The sequence below is a fragment of the Papio anubis genome, chromosome 7, assembly GCF_008728515.1.
Source record: "Papio anubis isolate 15944 chromosome 7, Panubis1.0, whole genome shotgun sequence".
Taxonomy (NCBI): domain Eukaryota; kingdom Metazoa; phylum Chordata; class Mammalia; order Primates; family Cercopithecidae; genus Papio; species Papio anubis.
In genome coordinates, this window is record NC_044982.1 from 122,356,345 (window position 1) to 122,376,644 (window position 20,300).

A 20,300-nucleotide genomic window follows, 5' to 3' on the forward strand; every position below is an offset into this window, starting at 1 on the left:
TCGATTTTTGGAGCTATTACAAATATCTTTAAACTTTAGTTTCCAATTGTACATTGCTAGTGTATAGAAATTTAGTTGATTTTTGTGTTGACTCTGTATTCTGCAGCTTTGTTAAACTCTCTTACAAGCTCTAGATTATTTTGGTAGATTCCTTGGGATCTTAGTCTATTTTTTGCTGTTTATAATAGAATATCTGAAACTGGGTGATTTGTTTTAAAAAGGAATTTATTTCTTACAGTGCTGAGAAGTCCAAGGTCAAAGGGCTGCACTCGTTGAGGTTCCTCTTGCTGGTGGGTATTCTCAGAGTCCCAAGGCACTGTGGGGCATCACATGGTGAAGGGGCTAAGCATGCTCAAGTCTCTCTTCCTCTTCCTCTAAAGCCACTGCCCCATTCCTGTGATAACCCATTAATCCATTCATCTATAAATGGATTAATCCATTCATAAAGATGGAGCCATCATGACCCAGTCACCATTTTTTTTTTTTTTTTTTGAGATGGAATTTTGCTCTTGTTGCCCCGGCTGGAGTGTAGTGGCATGATCTCGGCTAACTGCAACCTCTACCTCCTGGGTTCAAGCGATTCTCCTGCCTCAGCCTCCCGAGTAGCTGGGATTACAGGCATGTGCCACCCCACCAGGCTAATTTTGTAATTTTTTAATAGAGACAGGGTTTCACTGTGTTGGTCAGGCTGGTCTTGAACTCTTGACCTGAGGTGATCCACCTGCCTTGGCCTCCCAAAGTGCTGGAATTAACAGGCATTAGTCACCGTTGTGCCCAGCTGACCCAGTCACCTCTTAAAGACCCTATCTTCCAATATTGTCACATTGGGAATTAAGTTTCGACATGAGTTTTGGAGGGAACAAACATTCACACCATGGCAGATTTCCTATATAGGATCAAGTCATCTGCAAATAGTGATAGTTGTGTTTCTTCCTTTACAACGTCTATGCCTTTTACTGTCTTGTCTAATTCACTGACTAGAACTTTCAGCATAAGGTCCAATGGGACTGGTGGGAATGAACATCTTTATCTTGTTCCTGATATTAGAGAGAAAGCGTTCAGTCTTTACAATTAGGTATGATGTAGATATTTTTTGTATCCCTTTATCAGATTAAGGAAGTCTCCTATTTTTGGTTTAGCAGAGTTTTCATAGATGTTCTGGGAGTGTTTTACTGATATTTATGAATGCATATTGAATTTAGTCAAATACTTTTTCTGCATGAAATAGTATGATTATGTGGTTTTTCTTCTTTAGTCTGTTAATAGAATGGACTACATTGATTGGTTTTTCAATGCCTTGAATTCTTGAGATAAGCCTCACTTATTATTTTTAATATATATTACTGGATTTAATTTGTTACATTTTGTTGAATATTTTTGTATCTATATTCATGAAAAATATTGGTTTGCAGGGTTTTTTTTCCTTGTAGTGTCTTGCCTGGTTTTGGTATTAGCATAAAATTGACTTCATAAAATAAATGGGGAAGTGTTTCCTTCTCTTATGTTTTCTAGAAGAAATTATGCTTGAAAAAAATTGTTCTAATCTATTATTTAAACATTTGGTAGAAATTGCCAGTGAAATTATCTAGCCTAGAGATTTCTTTTTCAGAAGGTATTTAACCATAAATTCAATTTCTTTAACAAATACAGAACTATTAAGGTTATCTATCTTGGGTGAGTTTTTGGTAGTTTGCGGCTTTAAAGGAATTAATCCATTTATCTAAGTTGTCAACTTTTTGTGGAGTTGTTTGTAGTAGTTCCTTATTAGCCTTTTAATGTGTGTGAGGTGTGATGTAGTAAGTTATCTCTTATTCCTGATTTTGGTCATTTGTGTCTTTGTCTTTCCTTAGTCTTTCTAGAGGTTTATCAATTTAATTTATCTTTTCAAAGAACCAGCTTTTGTTTCATTTATTTTTTTATTGTTTTCTTGTTTCCGATTTCATTGATTTTTGCTCTTGACTTTGTTATTTCTGCTTGCTTTGGGTTTATATTTCTCTCTCTCTCTCTTTTTTTTAGTTTCTAAAAGTGAGAGCTTAGATTGTTGATTTCAAGTCTTTCTTCTTTTCTAATATAAGCATTTAATGCTATCAGTTTCCTGTAAGCATTGCTTGAGGTGCATCCCACAAATTTCGATGTTTTTTCATTTTCATTCAGTTCAAAATATTTTCTAATTTCCCATAAACTTTCTTTTTGACTCATTGTTTTAAATTGTGTTAAAAGTATTTAGAGACTTTCCAGTTACTGCTCTGTTATCAGTTTCTAGTTTGATTTCATTGTGATCAAATAACATAATTTATGTGATTTCAGTTATTTTAAATTTGTTAAGACTACTTCTATAACCCAAGATAGGGTCTTTCTTGGTGAAGATTCTTTTTTTTGTTGTTGCCCAGGCTGGAGTGCAATGGTGTGATCTTGGCTCACTGCAACCTCTGCCTCCCGGGTTCTAGCAATTCTCCTGCCTCAGCCCCTGGAGTAGCTAGGACTACAGGCACATGCCACCATCCCTGGCTAATTTTGTATTTTTAGTAGCAACGGGATTTCACCATGTTGGTCAGGCTGGCCTTGAACTCCTGACCTCAGGTGACCCACCTGCTTCAACCTCTCAAAGTCTGGGATTATAGGCATGAGCCACTGCACCTAGTCAAAGCTTCTTTTATACCGTGCAGATTTTATTTTCTGCCGTTGCTGGATGGAGTGTTCTATAAAATGCCAGTTAGATCCAGGTCAGTGATTGTTCATACCTTCTGTATCACTGCTATTTTCTATCTACTTCTTCTATTAATTATTGAAAGAAGAATATTAAAGTTTACAACTGTAATTGAATTTTTCCATTTCTCCTTTCAGTTCAATTTTTGCTTCATGCATTTTGAAGTCCTGTTATTAAGTGTATACACAGTTAGGATTGTTATGTTGTCTTGGTGAACTGGTCCTGTTATCATTATGTAATGTCTCCTTTTATCCCTAGTAATTTTCTTTAGTTTAAATTTTACTTTATCTTATATTAATATAGCCACTCCAGCTTTCTTTTGATTGGTGTTTGAATGGTTTATCTTAGTCTTTTTTTAAATGACTTTACTGAGGTAGAATTCACATAGCATAAATTCGCCTATTTGAAGAGTGCTGTTCAGTGGTTTTTAGTGTATGTATCCTAGTCTTTTAATGTATCTATATCTTTATATCAATATAATTATAGGCAGCATATAGTTATATCTTTTTTTTAATCCATTCTGACCATTTCTGTCTTTTAATTGGTGTGTTTAGACCATTTATATTTAACATAATTATTGCTATGTTTGCATTTAGGTCTGTCATTTTATTGTTTCTGTTTGCTCCCTCTGGTTTTTGTTCCTCTGTTTCCCCTTTCCTTTTTTTATTTAGGTTATTTAAACATTTTTTAGTATTTTATTCTAATTTATAAACTGCATTCATTACTGCATTTCTTTGTAAAAAATTTTGATGGATTTTCTAGGTATTACTATATGCATATTCAACTTTTCAGAGTTAAATAGAAATGTCTGCTTCGAAGAAATACTTACTACTTTAAATGGAACATAGAAACCTTCCCATCATATAGGTTCCTTCACTCTCCTTCCTTTCTATTATGGCTATCTTATATATTATATAGTAGGTCTACATTGAAAACCTCATCAAACAATGTTATAATTTTTGCTTTCAACTATTAATCATATTTTAGATAACTCAAGAGAAGGGGAATAGACTACCCAGAAATCTACCGCTTCTGTTGTTTATCATTCATTCTTGTGTTTCCAAGTTTCCCTATGGTATTATCTCCCTTCCATCTGAAAAACTTCCTTTAGCATTTACTTTAGAACAAGTATGCTAGCAACAAAGTCTCTTAGTTTTCCTTTATATGAGGATATCTTTATTTCACCATCATTCCTAAAGGATATTTTCACTGGATAAAGAACTCTGAGTTGATGGTTCTTTTCTTTTAGCACTTTGAAAATGTTTCATTTCCTGTTAGCCTCCGTGGTTTCTCATGAGATACTGATAGTAAGTCTATATTTTTCTCTAACTACTTTCAAGATTTTTTTCTCTTTAGTTTAAAGAAGTTCAACCATCATATCCCTGACAGTGCATTTCTTTGAGTTTACCCTGTTTGAAGTTGGCTGAATTTCTTAAAACTGTAATTCTGGGAAATTTCCAGCTGTTATTTTTTTCAATTATTATTTCCTGAACTGTACTGTTGCTCCATTCCTTCCAGGACTCTGATGACCTGAACATCTGACATTTTGGTATTGTTCCCCAGGTCCCTGAGACCCTGTTCAATTTTTTCAATCTTTTTTCTCTTTGTTGTTCAGATTGGATCATTTCTATTGATCTATATTCAAGTTCCCTGACTCTTTGTTCTCTCATCTCCATTCTGCTAGTTTTTCCAGTTACTGTTTTTTAATTTTAAAATTGTATTTTTCAGTTTTATAATTTCTGTTTGGTTCTTCTTTATATCTTCTATTTCTTTGTTGAGACTTGCTATCTTTTCATTCATTCCAGAGTGTTCACCCTTACTTCTTGGAGTAAGGTTATAATAGCTGCTTTAAAATCTTTGATAATTTCAACATCTGTGTTATCTCAGGATTGGCATCTAGTTGATTGTCTTTTTATTGTGAATTGAGTTTTTTCTGGTTTTTCATATTCAAAGTAATTTTAGATTGTATCCTGAACATTTTGAATAGTATGTTATGAGACGCTGGATCTTGATTTTTTTAACTCACAGAACCAGTGAGTGGTCTTGTTTAAATCCTAAAGAGAATGCTGATTTTTTTTTTTTCTTTTTCTTTTTTTTATCAGACAAGTGACCACGCTAGGTCCAGGCTGCCAATTCCAACCTACCTTCTGTGGCCTCTGGTACCAATATCGGTTCAGTTCTCAAAGCCATTTGCTGTATGGGTTTCATTTGTAGACTAGTTCTCAAAGACTTTGATGTTTTGTTTGGGATCAGATCCATGCTGCACAGTTTGGAGGTGATTCTGGAAGTTTATACACAAAGGTATGGGATCACTCTCTTGTGCTCTCTCCTCTCTACAATCTCCCTCATCAGTTTCTGGCTCTTTGGGGCCTCCTTTTCCAGTCCCTCAGCCAGAAATCTAGGACTTTAATTTCCCAGCTCTGCTATGTACTTATAACTGCCTCTGTGTCTGGGGCCAAGCAGCAGCAGAACAGAAGGCAGAGGGATTAGGGTGTGGGGGTGGAGACAGAAGTAACAGGAATTTCCCCAGGCTCTTGGGCTCACAGCTCTTCTGGGAGGAGAGGTTTTTTCTCTCTAAGAATTTTAGGCACCTACTTGGCTGATGCTGCTGTCACCATTGCCACTGCCTCCATTGCAATGCTGCCTGGTGGCTGGAGTGGGAGATGATGGAGAAAAAAAAACGTAAACAGGAAAACTTCCCACATCTGATTTTTAGGAGCCCCCTTCCTGCTCCTCAAACCAGAAAAGGAGTTCTTTCTGTTCTCCTGGAGCTCTATCTGCCCCTACCTGGTGCACTCTTCCAGGTTTTGGGCTACCTATGAGTCAAGGCCAGGCAAAACAAGGGGAAAATAAATGAGAAACTCAACCCCAGTTCAGTCATACTTCAAATTCTTATTTCCTTCTCCAATCTATCAGCTACTGTGTAGTTTCCAAGTTCTCAGATAGCTGGCCCATGCATCCTGTCCGTAGTTTAGAATCACAGCCAGTAGGTATAAGGTAGAGTGTGTTTACTCCATCTTTTCCAGAATTGACCCTTCATGCGTTGGGCTTTAATTTCAATTCGATTTTTAAATTTTAACTTATTTGTCATTTCTAGAAATTCTATTTGGTCTTTTTCAGCTTCACCTGATCACTTTTGATAATCTCTCATTCTTTTGTCATACATTTGATCGCATCTTTAATTTCTTTAAGCAAACCACACATAATTATTTTATGTTATAATACAACAGATCATTCCAATGTCTTTGGTTGTTGTTGGTCTGATTCAGCAATGTTATGTCTGCTGAATCTCATTTCATGTAGCTTATTTTCTCTTCTGTTTAATATACATGTATGTGCATTAAAAATATATATATATATATATTTGTGTAACCTCCTGTTTCTGGAAGTTTCTTTGTGAGAATACTTTGAAGCCTAGATTTAAAATGCGTTCCTCTAGGGAGTCTTCACAATTGCTTCATCAGGCATCTGGGGAACACTTGAAACTGTATTTTCAGTTAGTTTTTTTCTGGAGTTGGAGAGGGAAGCAATACAGGCAGTGTGAATTCTGATGCCACATCCACTTAAAACTGAGTTTGTCGAGGCCAGGTGTGGTGGCTCATGCCTGTAATCCCAACACTTTGGGAGGCCAAGGAGGGCGGATCACGAGGTCAGGAGTTCAAGACCAACCTGGCCAACATAGTAAAACCCCGTCTCTGCTAAAAATGCAAAAAGTTAGCCAGGTGTGGTAGTGGATGCCTGTAATCCCAGCTACTTCGGAGGCTGAGGCAGGAGAATTGCTTGAACCTGGGAGGCAGAGGTTGCAGTGAGCCAAGATCGCGCCATTGCACTCTAGCCTGGGTGACAGTGTGAGACTCCATTAAAAAAAAAAAAAGAAAGAGAGAGAGAGAGAGAAAGAAAGAAAGAAAGAAAAAAAGAAAGAAAGAGAGAGAAAGAAAGAAGGAAAGAAAGATATAAAGAAAGAGAAAGGAAGAAAGAGAGAAGAAAGAGAGAAAGGAAGAAAAAGAGAAAGAAAGAAAGAAAGAAGAAAGAGAAAGAGAGAAAGAGAGAAAGAAAAGAAACTGGGCTTGTCCCAGAGATTCCAGGGAAAATCCATCTTTCCTTTGCTCCAACTGCATTGAGACAGAAGCAGACAAACCTCTGTGGACATGTTTTCCCTACTTTACTGAGGAGGTAGCCCTTTGGGATCCCAGCTTTATGCAGGCGTCTTCTAACCTACCTCCCACTTTGCTTGGACCCAGGAGTTATCTTCCATAAAATGAGTACCTTCCAGCCGGGCGCGGTGGCTCACGCCTGTAATCCCAGCACTTTGGGAGGCTGAGGCAGGCAGATCACCTGAGGTCAGGAGTTCGAGACCAGCCTGGCCAACATGGTGGAACCCTGTCTCTACTAAAAATACAAAAATTAGCTGGGTATGGTGGTGCATGCCTGTAATCCCAGCTACTTGGGAGGCTGAAGCAGGAGAATCACTTGAACCTGGGAGGTGAAGGTTGCAATAAGCAGAGATTGCACCACTGCACTCCAGCCCGGGAGATAGAGCAACACACTGTCTCAAGAAAGAAAAATCAGCGAGTCAACAGAGTAAAGCGGAAGCAAGTTTATGAAGAAAGTAAAGGAATAAAACAATGGCTACTCTACAGGCAGAGCAGCATCGAGGGCTGCTGGTTTGGCTATTTTTGTTTATTTCTTGATCATATGCTGAACAAGGAACGGTTTATTCATGAATTTTCCAGGAAAAGGGTGGGAATTTCCCAGAACTGAGGGTTCCTCTTCCTTTTAAATCATATAGGGTAACTTTCAGATGTTGCCATTACAATTGTAAACTGTCATGGGACTGGTGGGAGCGTCTTTCAGCATCCTAATGCATTATAATTAGCATATAATGAGCAGTTAGGATGACCAGAGGTTACTTTCATCCATTTTGGTTTGGGCGAGCTTCTTTACTGCATCCTGTTTTATCAGCGGGGTCTTTGTAACCAGTATCTTGTGGCCCCCTCCTATCTCATCCAGTGACTTAAGAATGTCTAACCTCCTAGGAATGCAACCGGGCAGGCCTCAGCATCATTTTCCCCAGCCCCCGTTGAGGATGGAGTCGCTGTGGTTTGAATGCCTCTGACACTCCTGTCCTCTGTGCCTTGTCTGGGCCACACTCTCGGGCACTCAGAAACATGCTTCTGAGTCCAATCCACCTGGGGCTGTGGGAAACCCTCTTGGGCACGCAGGCACATCCTGCTGCCCTGGCCGCTCTGTGAGGCCAGTCACACCCACCGGCAGGACCACTTCCGCTTCTGCTTCCACTTCCGCTTCCACTCTGGCGCACACCACAACACAGGGAGGCCCAGGCTCCAGGCTTCTTCCTCCCTGCTCTTCAACTCACTTCCATCCTCTCATCTTACTTCCCCTTGAGTCTCCTTCCCCAACTCATGAAATTTTTATTTAGTTTGTGGGGGAGGGCCACACAGGGAGTGGATGGCAAAGACTGGATTGAAATCCAGGTGTCCAGACGTCTCAGCCAGGGTCCCTACAAGCCTGCAGAGAGCTTTGGCACAGCAGGACCCATCCTGTGCTGTGCTGATGTGACTGGGAACCCCTTGGGGAGGAACACGGGGGCCATCTTCCCAGGCATTCAGCACAGCACCTGTCATTCTGGAAGTGAATGAATGAGGTTGGGGCTACCTGGGCAGGAGGTCCGCAGTGCATTTTCACTCTCTGCGCATGGTTGAGTCTCCACTGTTGGCCAGACACTGACCACTGCTTGACCCGTTAGCGAAGGAGATGTGAGGGGAGGGGCTGGGGAAGAGGTGAAGGAGGAGAGAGGAAGGGGTGTGTCTGCCTGCATGCTGCAGAGAGTGCTGCCACGTCACAGCGATGCCCCAGATGCTGTGCTCAGAGCTGTCTGAGGGTTCCCTTACTGAATTCTTACATTCTCTTAGAAAGAAAAAGAGATTCTTCTTCACTCCCATTTTGTAGATGGGAAATTGAGTCTTCAAGAGATTGAATAACTTGCCTAAAACGATATAGCAAATAACAGGGGAAATGGGATTCAAATCAGCTCAAAAAAAAAAGTTGAACCCAAATCCTCCATACCACAAGGCCTCTTCGCCATCAGTGTGATAATCTCCACTCGACAGATAAGGAAACTGAGGCCTGGTTTAAGTAAGGGACTTGCTCCAGTTAGTGAGAGAGTCAGACCCCAAACCAGCACTAGAGCCTGGACTGCTTCCCCACAGTGCTTCAAAACCCCCGACCAACGGGGAAGACGGGAAGACAGGTCCTGATGTTGCTGCCCTACGGGTGGTGGCCATTGAGTAGGCATGGGGTCTGTCCTGGCCAGCAGAACTCGCTGACACTGTCAGTGCCAGGTGGTGTGCACACCCGGCACCCAGATAAACAAGAGACCAGCTCCCGGCCTCATGGAGCTGCTGTGTGGGTTCTGCAAGAGAGTGGCACCTACATCTCACAAGACCTCGTCTCCCCTGCCAGTGCCCATGCCCCAGGATGCTGGTCGTTTCCCTCAATGGCCAGCTCTGTGGGTGCCTTCACTTCAGAGGTCAGGCCCCAACCCTCTGCTGAAGGACAGCTGGGCAAATGGTTCCACCCACCAGAGCCGGACACCTGGCCCGGACTGGAGTAGTGAACTTCTCTCCTGGCTTATAGAGGCCTGAAACTTCCTTCCCTCTAACTGTGGGTGCCAGTGGCAGTCCTCCAGGCCAGGCCGGTGAGGAGGCCCTGGGAGGCAGAAGGTCTGTGGTGGCTGTGAAAATGCCCCTCTCAGATCTCTGACTGTGAGGAGCATCACTGACCAATGGCTTCAGCAGCTGAGCTGTAAAATCTATCACCAAGGTGTGTGTCTGAGGTGGCTGCACTCCCTGCAGGCTCCTTGAGGTCCACAACAGACCTGCATCATGGTCGGATGGTCCTCCCAGCCTCCCCATCTTCCCTCACAGCCGTGTTCCCTAATACATCTCTTGCACATCTAATCCTGACTTGGCACCTGCTTCTCAGAGAATTTGGATTAATTGCAAGTCCTGAGCCTGCAGGCCAGCCCTGGCTGTGGGACGTTCATGGGCCACAGCACCAGATACAACCTAACTGGGACAGTGCATCAGGGGGTGCCAGTCCCCGTCGTGCCCAGGACGCATTACTCCCTACTACCCAGAGGATTCACATCAGAGAATTCACCCCTCTGGGATGCAGGGTTCACCTCTCCCTTTGGCCCCGCGAGCCATCACCCTCTTAGACAAACCCAATTCTGTCACTCTTCTCTTGCAGACGTGTGCGTGTGGGCCTGGGGCAGTGTGGAAGTCAAACAGAAAGCGCTGGTTATATATTCATTCATGCCTGCCTTTTATTATCCAGGAATTTATCAAATCCTGCATTTGTGCAAGGCACAGTGACAGCAAAGTATTCCAGAAACTGCACAGGATTTGGAGACAGATGGAAAGTGTGGACTATGTTTGAACACTTGCGCTCAGAGCTGTGTGATCTTGAACAAGTTACCTAGCCTCTCTGAGCTCTTGTTTCCCCATCTAAAAATAGGTTGTATGAGAAATTCATGTTGGTCAGCATGGGCTGCCAAGCGGCCTTCTACAAATAGCCAGGGATGTTATTGTTAGGCCTGTAGTTCTTACTTCTGTCCTTGAAAGAAAGACTCAGGCAGTGACCTGGGTCTGACTCTTCATTCTGGGCACCCAGAGACCAGGCTCCCACACACAGTTCAGCAACTGGAGCCATTGTGCCGGGTAGCCACTTGTCTGCTGAAGACGGGGCAGGTGGGTTGGGGATCCAGTAAGAGTCTGACCCAAGGCTCATGTCTTCTTCCTCCACTGCCAAGCCTCCTTCCATGACAGCAGCCCCTACTGAAGGAGGAGGCAGAGGGAAGGAGTGGGGATCAGGGTCTTGCAGAGGGATGCCTGGATGCCGTGGGGAAGGCTCAGTAATTAGAAGGACCCAGATATAAAGCAGACATGGAGCCAGTGTTTGAGGAGGGGGAACAAAACAGGACATGTTCGACTTAAATGACCTGGGTAAACTCTAAAACTGTCTACATCCCAGCAGGCAGTTTGAGACAAAGTTGCCTGGAGGTTCAGAGGAAGGAGAGCACAGATCCAAGTGGGAAAATTCAGGGAGTCTTCCTGGAGGAGGTGGCATTTTAGCCACCTCTTGAAAGGTGCTATGGGGGACTAAAGGATAGGGTAGGACTCTCTGGGGAAAAAAATCCCAGCATAAGCAGAGGGCAGGGGATGGGAAGGATGGAGTAGTTCACCTGGAGTGGTATAGGAAAGAAGAAGAGTGAGAAGTGAGGACACAGGTTTTCTGGAGGGCCGGGAGTTTGATGTTTACTCTGTTCAGCAGATGGGTGGCAGGATGAGATTCTGAGCAGAGGAGTGATGCTATCAAAGTGTATTAGCAAGATGGGTGGCCTAGGGCATTTTGGAACCCTAGGTGTCCCAGGCAAAGACCCCAGGAAGCTTTTAGCAGCTTTTGCCCTTATTTTAAATGACCCCCACCTCTTTATCTGTGTTTTCATCAGGGTCTGAGAGTTAGCGAAGTTCTGCATTCTATGTGTCATGAGCCTGTCACGCAACCGCTGTGTAACCACTCCCAGTACACAGGCACGCTCACACGCACATGCACACACAAGCACACACCCTCAGAGGCCAAGCGAAAACCTGCGCCCAGTCCAAGGATGCATGGCCAATATTGACCACGAGAGGGCGCCTCTGACATCCCCGCAGAGGGAGAAGCAGAGACTGGGCTAAAGAACCAGCCCCAGGCAGAAGGGGCCTTTAAGACAAGCAAGTCCACCTGCCTCATTTTACATTTGGAGAAACTGAGGCTCAGAGCGGGGGATGGCATGACCCAGGAGAGGGAGGGGGTAGTGGCCACATTAACAGTTGGACATGGGAAGATGGCTCTTAAACTGCGTTTGAAAGTCAACAGAATTGAGACCAAGGAAGAGGCACCCCTGCACGCATGCCAGCGCACCGGTGCAAGCATTTTCACCACTGCTACCCAAAAAACGATTTTTCTCATCACCTGCCACAATGCCCGCATTTCCACCAGATTAAAAATCCATCCTGTCCAACCAATCTCTTTGTAACTATATATGCCCCCATAAGGTTACAGATTACAGCCTCCGGCCCTGCGGTGGGAGGGTCTGCACTGAGCGCTGGGAATCCTGGTTAAGCCCGCAGGGAATCCACTGTCACCTGGGAACAGGAGAAATCAGCCTCCTTTTCCCATGAGTTCGCCCTTCCCGTTTCCTGGAACACCCTTCCCTATCTCTCCTGGTGAAGAAGCCCCATTCATCCTTCAACCTCCTATGTTAACCCACTTGGGAAATGTGCTGATGTCTGTCTCACCACCCTGTTCCCCACAGTCCTTCAGACCCACCCCTGCCTAAACTCCACCCACTCTGATTCAGATGAATCCCTGTTCCCCCTTACCCTTGTCAGCCTCTGGAAGCTCCTCTTGGGCAGGGACTGTGAGCTCTTCATTGCCACACTCCAGCTGGTGCTGACTTTCCCCTCACTGCTCTTTGAATGGAGGGAAGCAACATGGTGCCGGAGAGTTGAGGCTGAAATCAGGAGACCTGTGTTCTAGTCCCAGCTCTACCATTAACTGGTGTAGGTAAGTCCCTTCCCCTCTCTGAGGTTTCTCTACATTTTTTTCTACTCCATGAGAAGAGTGGTCTAAAAGCATCTAGAATCCCTCCCCATTATACATTCTGAGCCTGAGGTTTAACTCCTAATGGCCTTCAGAAATGTCAGGTCTTATTAGGAGATAATTCCCAAGTTCTAGAGCGCAGAGTTTTCACCACGTGGGATTGACATCTCTTATTCCTCGGACTACCCTCTGTAAACAATAGGCAGCAAGAACTCCTCAGCACTGCATGTGGAAGAGGGTTACACAGAAGTGTTTGGACTAGTGCAGCAATGAGGCTGCTATTGCAATGTTCTCAAATTCAGACCATAAAGGATAGAGGTGCTCCAAGAAGTATTAATTTGCATTTTCTTTGGTATTTAGAAAACTGTTGAGACTCTACCATTCTAATAATGGACTGAGAATGGTGACAGGCAACAGGTAAGATTTTGGAGAACTTTCAGGAGTCCTCAAACTTTGCTTGTTGATGCCTATACCACAGGCTGGCCTGGCCTCTCAAGCCTCAAACCCCTGCTGCCCAAGCCCCCAGCTCTCTCTGGGCCTTCCTGGGCTCTTCCCTCTTGGCAGAAGCACTGATGCCGAGGTCACACTCCTTCTTTAAACAAACACGAGGCAGGCACCGCCTAATTATGCACTGTGGATGATGACTGGAAATGGGACCTGGCTTTCCAGCCTTTGTCTGCAAGGCCACTGGGTTGAAGGGATGGGAGGTGAGGGTGGAGCTCAGGAGACCTGCCAGCTGCCAGCCCAGGTGTCTGTGTCTGGGAGACATCAGGGAAAAGACCCATGGAGACAAATATAGCAAACTGGCCTCCAGCTCACAGGACCCGCTGGGTTGCTTTGCAGGACAGCTGAACCTTGATTGGGCAGGGGCTCACAGGCATGCACGTTTCCAAAGCCCCAAATTCTTCCTCCTCCTCCTCCTCCTCTTCTTCATCTCCTTCTTCCATAAAACACAGATGTTTTTCAGCATGTGGGGAGCCAGGAAGCTCCGACTTGGTGCCCACCCACGTCATCAGACAAGTCACCCCTTTCCTGGCCCTCAATTACCCATTGGTCAAATAGGGACAGGAACTGCCACCCCAGCAACCACATCAGAACTTCTCATGCTCTTCCAGAAACTTCTGAGCTTTCACAGATGCCGTTCCCCACACCCCCACCCCTCTGCCCTCCTTCTCCAGGCTGCCAGTGCCAAGATCTGCTCTCCTAACTTTCAGTCACGGGGCTCCCAGCGCACCTCGCTCTCTCTGTCCCTGTTGTGCTTAGTTTGGGGGGCAGGGGGTGAAACAAGCTCTCTGAGGTTCCCACACAACCCTCCCGAGCAGAGAGATTCATGACAGTGTCATTTGCAATAGAATAAAATTAGAATTTAAATGTTTGCAATTAGGGAATAATAGTTCTAATAATGATGACAATGACACTTTCCGAGCGCTTCCCACACTCACACCATAATCACATTGAACCCTTACAAACAACTTATCAAGGAGGTACTATTACTATCCCTGTTTTACAGAGGAGAAAACTGAGGCACAGAGAGGTTAAGTGGTGGGGCTAGGATATGACACATTCGTTTTGAGGCATTTTTCTGTGATCATTTACAATTATGATGTTGTGCAAAAGTTTAATGTCATGAGGAAATATGTGTGTTATAATGTTTAGGAGGCATGTATGCATATGTATGTCCACACTGTATAAAATAAAATATGTAAAAATAAAATATGTTTTTAAAAGTTGAATAAAAATACACCAAAACGTCCACGGCCATTTCCTCTGGGCAATGAGTTAATGGAGAATTTCTAATTCTTTTTTTGTACTGCTCTGTATTTTCCGCATTTTCTACAATAAGCAAATGTTCTTGTAAATTATGAAAAGAAGCAGGCATCATATATTGCCTGTGAGGCATTTGGGAGTAGAAACTCAGACCCGAGTTAGGTCTGAAGAGAGTGCTAGGGGTGAAGAAACCTTGATCTCAAAGGTGCTCTTCCAAGCTCCTCTCTGACTTGGCTTCCTGGGCTGAGAGGCTGTTTTAGCTACACAGGATTCATTCATTCTTTCATGTGTTCATTAATTCATTCACTCACTCACTGATCAGTTGCCCGGCACGTCGCGGGGGATACAGAGACAACCAGGCTTGTTTCCAATCCTCTCTGAGCTCAGACTGGGTGATGCTGAGGGCCCGGGCAGGGAAGGACAGGGGCAGGGTGGTCACTGGGCAGCAGGAGAGGGGTCAGAGGCAGAAAAGACAGCACAGGGAAGGGTTGGGAGGAGGCGCATCCAGGACCATCCAAGGTTCTGACTTGGGCCGTGCACGTCAGTGGAGCTCCTCGGGGTCACCCTGTTCATGGCTACATCCCCAGAATAAACGAATAAATAAGCGAACAAATGAACAGAGAAAGAAAGAAGACAAATGACAAATGGCAGAAAGCACCTGCAACCTGTATCCCAGGCAAAGCATGAATGCCTCTAGTGAACGGCTTCTAAAAGTAGAGAAGGAAAAAACGAACAACTTCCTAGAAAAAATGGGCTGAAAATATTAACAGACAATTCACAAAGAAATGCAAATAGCTCATAACCCTGTGAAAATGTGATCAACGTGGCTCAAACAAAAGAAATGCAAATTAAAACTACTCAGAGATACCACTTCCTACCTATCAGATTGGCAAAAATCCAAAAGTTTGGCAATGCGTTCTACTGGCACTCCTAGCCAGAGCTGACGGGAATGCAAAATGATGCAGCCCCTCTAGGGGGGAATTGGCAGTAGCTGTAGCAAAATTGCGTGTATGTTCAACCTTTGACTCAAGAATCCCATTGCTGGGAATCTACCCTAGAAAGACACTAGCAAAAATACCAAAAGATGTAAGCATGGGCGTTTTATTGCAATTCAATTTGTAATCGCTAAAGAATGGCAGCAAGGAAAATGTCCATCAGCAGAGGCCTGTGGTTACCAGCACAATGGAGGACTCTGTGGCTGTAAAGCGGACTGAGGACAATCTTGACCAGCTACTGGGGAGAGATAGCTGGAGTGGGATGGACAGCGAATACAGCAAGAGGCAGGGAAGTGTCGTTGCATGCTAATCCTTACCTAAAAGGAAGAGTCAAATATGGAGGCATATACCTGTAGTCCCAGCTACTCAAGGTTGAAGCAGGAGGATTGTTTGAATTTAGGATTTCAAGTCCAGCCTGAGCAACATGGTGAGATCCTCATATCAAAAAAAAAAAAAAAAAAAAAAGGAGGGAAGGATATGAATATATATGCATTATGTATGTGATACATGTTAAATTAATGTAATAATAAAGAATAATGTTTAAAAATTAATAGTTGTGGGGAAGGGAACAGATTGAAGGGGGCATAACAACTACACCTTTCTGAATATATTTTGTATGATAGATTTTGGAACCAGAAATAAAATTTAAAATCTTTAAATAAATTTCTAAAAAAAAAGATTTAAAAATCCTAAAAACCTAAAGCAAAATAAAGCAAATAAATCTACACATTGAATTAGTGATTTAACCACCATTCAAATTAAACTGAGGCCAGGTGCAGTGGCTCACCTCTGCCAGCACTTTAGGAGGCTGAGGCAGGAGGATCACTTGAAGCTGGGAGTTCTAGCCCAACCTGGGGAACATAGCAAGTCCCCGTTTCTAATATATATATTAGCCAGGTGTGCTGGTATGCACCTGTAGTCCTAGCTTCTCAGGAGGCTGATGCAGGAGAATCGAGGAATTTGAGGCTGCAGTGAGCTACGATCATGCTACTGCACTTCAGCCTGGGCGACAAAGCTGGACCCTGTCCCTAAAAATAAGAAAAAAGTAAACTCAGGCACAATAAAATTTTAAAGAATTTATAGGAGCAAATGACAATTCATGAATTGGGCAGTTTCAAACCAGAAATGAGGGAACACAAGGGGTGGGTTTTTATACAAGGAACACAGAAGTAAAGCGAAGAAAATATTTGATTGGTTACAGTTATACAGTTGCCTTATTTAATCTATCTCATGGGAAAGTCCCTCATTATGTAAGTTTGTTAGCTACTTCTGATTGGTTAAGCTTAGGTTCTGGTAATTTTTTTAAATATAAGCATTTACAATAAATAGCTCAAGTTAAGTTTGCTTATGTTTGCACATCATGCAAGGTTGAGGTCACTTATGAGGCCTAACTGGTTTTGTTTGCTCAGGGATTCTTTACGCCTGGTCTTTATTTTAATTTACTTTAATACCACAAAGAGAAAAACTATTGCAAATGACTTTCAAACAAAGTAACTTAAAGACACATAAACCAATGGGAACGCAGTGACCTTATTCGTATCCTGATTCAAACAAACAAGTTGAAAAAAAAGAAATGATGACATTCATGAGACAAAGGAAAATGTGAGCACTGACTGGAGATATCATGATAGGAAGAGTGATAATGGCACACATTTTATATGTGATAAGGGTATTGTGGCTTTTTAAAAAAAGAATCCGTGGCCGGGCATGGTGGATCACGCTTGTAATCCCAGCACTTTGGGAGGCTGAGGCACGTGGATCACCTGAGGTCGGGAATTTGAGACCAGCCTGACCAACATGGAGAAACCCTGTCTCTACTAAAAATACAAAATTACCAGGGCATGGAGGTGCATGCCTGTAATCCCAGCTACTCGGGAGACTGAGGCAGGAGAATGGCTTGAACCCGGGAGGTGGAGGTTGCGGTGAACCGAGATCTCACCATTGCATTCCAGCCTGGGCAACAAGAGTGAAACTCCATCTCAAAAACAAACAAACAAACAAACTGAATCCATGTCTTTTAGATATAATACTGAATAGGAATGAAATGATACGACATCTAGGATTTGCTTCAGAAGTAACTTGGTCATTGTGGGAGAGCAGGGGATGAAACAAGATAAGCCATGAAAAGCCAGGTGTGGTGGTGCACCTGTAGTCCCAGCTACTTGGGAGGCTGAGGCAGAAGGGTCCTTTCAGCCTGGGAGGTTGAGGCCACAGTGAGCTGATATCATGCCACTGCACTCCAGCCTGGGTGAGAGAGTGAGACCCTGTCTAAAAAAAATAATAAAATAAAATAAAAAATAAAATGCCAGGTGCGGTGGCTCATGGTTGTAATCTCAGCACTCAGCACTTTGGGTGGCTGAGGCGGGCGGAGGATCATCTGAGGTCGGGAGTTTAAGACTAGCCTGACCAACATGGAGAAACCCTATCTCTATTAAAAATACAAAATTAGCTAGGCATTGTGGCGCATGCTTGTAGTCCCAGCTACTCAGGAGACTGAGGCAGGAGAATTGCTTGAACTGGGAGGTGGAGGTTGCGGTGAGCCGAGACTGCACCGCTGTACTCCAGCTTGGGCAACAAGAGCAAAACTTCATTAAAAAAAAAAAAAAGATAAACCATGAAAGGGTAATTGATGAAACTGGTGATGAGCACACGGAGACCCGTTATATTAATACTATTCTTTCTACTTTTGTAGATGTTATCAATTTTCATAATAAAACATTTTTAAAGACTAGCACTTGATAAAGATGTGGAAAAATCAAAACACAAACATTACTAGAGGAATGCAAAATGCTACAGTCACTTTGGAAAACAGTTTGGCAGTTTTTATAGAATATGCTTAATATACAAGCCACCAATTCCACACCCATCTACCCTGGAGAAATGAAAACTTTCATTTGCCAAAAAAAAGTGATCCTTCCAGTTAGGAATAAGATTCTTCCTGTATTTTTCAAGACACTCAAGTTAAAGTTTAAATTTCAAAGGTTATTATGGCTTTGGAGATGGTACAGTCATTCTGAATAAGAATTTGGCAGATTCCTTCCTTCCTTCCTTCCTTCCTTCCTTCCTTCCTTCCTTCCTTCCTTCCTTCCTTCCTTCCTTTCTTTCTTTTCTCTCTCGCTCTCTTTCTTTTCTTTTTTCTTTCTTTTTTTCTTCTGCAGAGTCTTACTCTGTCACCCAGGCTGGAGTGCAGTGGCACAGTCTCAGCTTACTGCAACCTCCGCACCCGCACCCGCCCTGCCGGGTTCAAGTGATTCTCCTGCCTCAGCCACCCAAGTAGCTGGGATTACAGGCATGGGCCACTACCACCCAGCTAATTTTTGTATTTTTAGTAGACACAAGGTTTCACCATGTTGGCAACGCTGGTCTCGAACTCCTGATCTCAAGTGACCCACCCACCTCAGCCTCCCAAAGTGCTGGGATTACAGGCGTGAGCCACCAAGCCTAGCCAGAATTTGGCAGATTTCTATCAAGTGAAACATACATTTACATGAGAACCCACAATTCCACTTCTAGGCATCTATCCCAGAAAAAGGAACATTTATGTTTGCACAAAAACCTACACACGAACATTTACTGTGGCATTATTAATAATTGCCAAAAACTGGAAACAACTCAATGCTTATCATCTGGTGAATAGAAAAATATATTGTAGTATACCTATACACTGCAATCCATCTTGCCAATGAAAAGGAACATCTATGAATACATGCAACGTATTCATAGATGACTCTTAAAAGCATTGATGCCCAGCAAAAGAAGTCAGATTCAAAAGGTTACGTACTGTATGATTTCATGTACATGGCATTCTGGAAAAGGCAAAACTATAGGGACAGGAAACAGATCAGAGGTTGTCTGAGGCTGGAGGTGGGAGGAGGGGTTGACTACAAGGAGCAGGAAAGAATTTTCTGGGTTGATGGAAATATTCTATATCTTGATTGTGGCAGTGTTTACACATCTGTTATACATTTGTCAGATCCCATATAACTGTATGTTAAAAAAGGGTGAATTTTACAATATGTAAATTGTACCTCAATAAACTCCCACCAAACAAACAAGCAAAATACACCTGGCACTTGATAAATGATCAACTACGTGTAGGTGGAATGCCCGATGAATGAATGAACCAAGAGGAGTAACCCAGAAGGAGGGGTAGGTGTGGGCAGGAATGTTCGAGATGGGAGTTGAGGAACCTGTAGGACCTCAGAGTTGGGGTGACTAGTTGGTGGCAGGACATTCAGAGTGGAGACCTGGGTACCATGGGGCCTTTGACACAGGCTGGCCTTTCCCTCTCTCCTCTTCTGGCCCCTCCCCCTTCTCCAGTTAATGTCATCCCAGGCTCCTGCCTCCTGGAACAGCAATCTTCCACTCAAATATGCCCCTGTCAGAAAGATTCGCTCACACTGCTGCCCATGTTCAAATTCCTCTGGGCTCTGAGAAAGGCCTGTATGTGCAGACTCTGAGCCCCAGGCTGCACCTGCCAGGTCTTTCTGGCTCTTTCTAATCTCCGCAGGAGCCTCAGGGAACACAGAACTCCCCTCCTCTGTTGCAGGCACAGGGTGTCACCCACCGCAAGATGTAAGCAGAGGCCAGAGGCCACCTCTTCCCCACTCACTGCCCCTGTCATTGCTTTGAAAAGCCTCATCAAGATGTGGCGGGCAAGGGAGCCTGAGGGAGACACAATCCCTTTCCTGGGAGAGCCTTGGACTAGCACGATGGGGGAACACAGACCTCACCCTTAAAATTTCCCAGGCTGGTGGCGATCCACACTCCTTGCGATTCTCAAGCCTGACAACCTCCCCAATTGGTTGAGCCTTTATTATATCTTACTTTCCTGAAGACAAAGTTTCAGAAAATAAACATGCTTTAACTATTGCTAAATATGTTGAGCAGGGAGGGACGAGGTGGATCCAAATTTGTGAGGGGAAGCCTGCCATGGTGGCACGGGCTGCAGTCCCAGCTGCTTGGGAGGCTGGGACAGGAGGATCGCCTGAGCCCGGGAGGTTGAGCTGCAGCGAGCTATGATCGTGCCACTGCACTCCAGCCTAGGCGACAGAGCGAGACTCCATCTCAAAATAAATAAATAAATAATAAACCAAACTCCTAAGGGAAAATCCCAGATTCAGCAGCAAAGTATTGAGAAGACAGAAAACTTTTCAAGCAGA

General features: G+C 43.7%; 1 long non-coding RNA gene across 1 annotated transcript; it reads right to left on the reverse strand.

Annotated features, from left to right (window-relative positions):
• Positions 1 to 7,288: 7,288 nt before the first annotated feature.
• Positions 7,289 to 15,568, reverse strand: LOC108586748. The gene is made up of 2 exons (XR_001904421.3): positions 12,157 to 15,568; positions 7,289 to 10,566 (listed from the first exon to the last, which is right to left on the reverse strand). It is a non-coding gene; the product is annotated as an uncharacterized LOC108586748 (long non-coding RNA).
• Between the last annotated feature and the right edge of the window lie 4,732 nt (positions 15,569 to 20,300).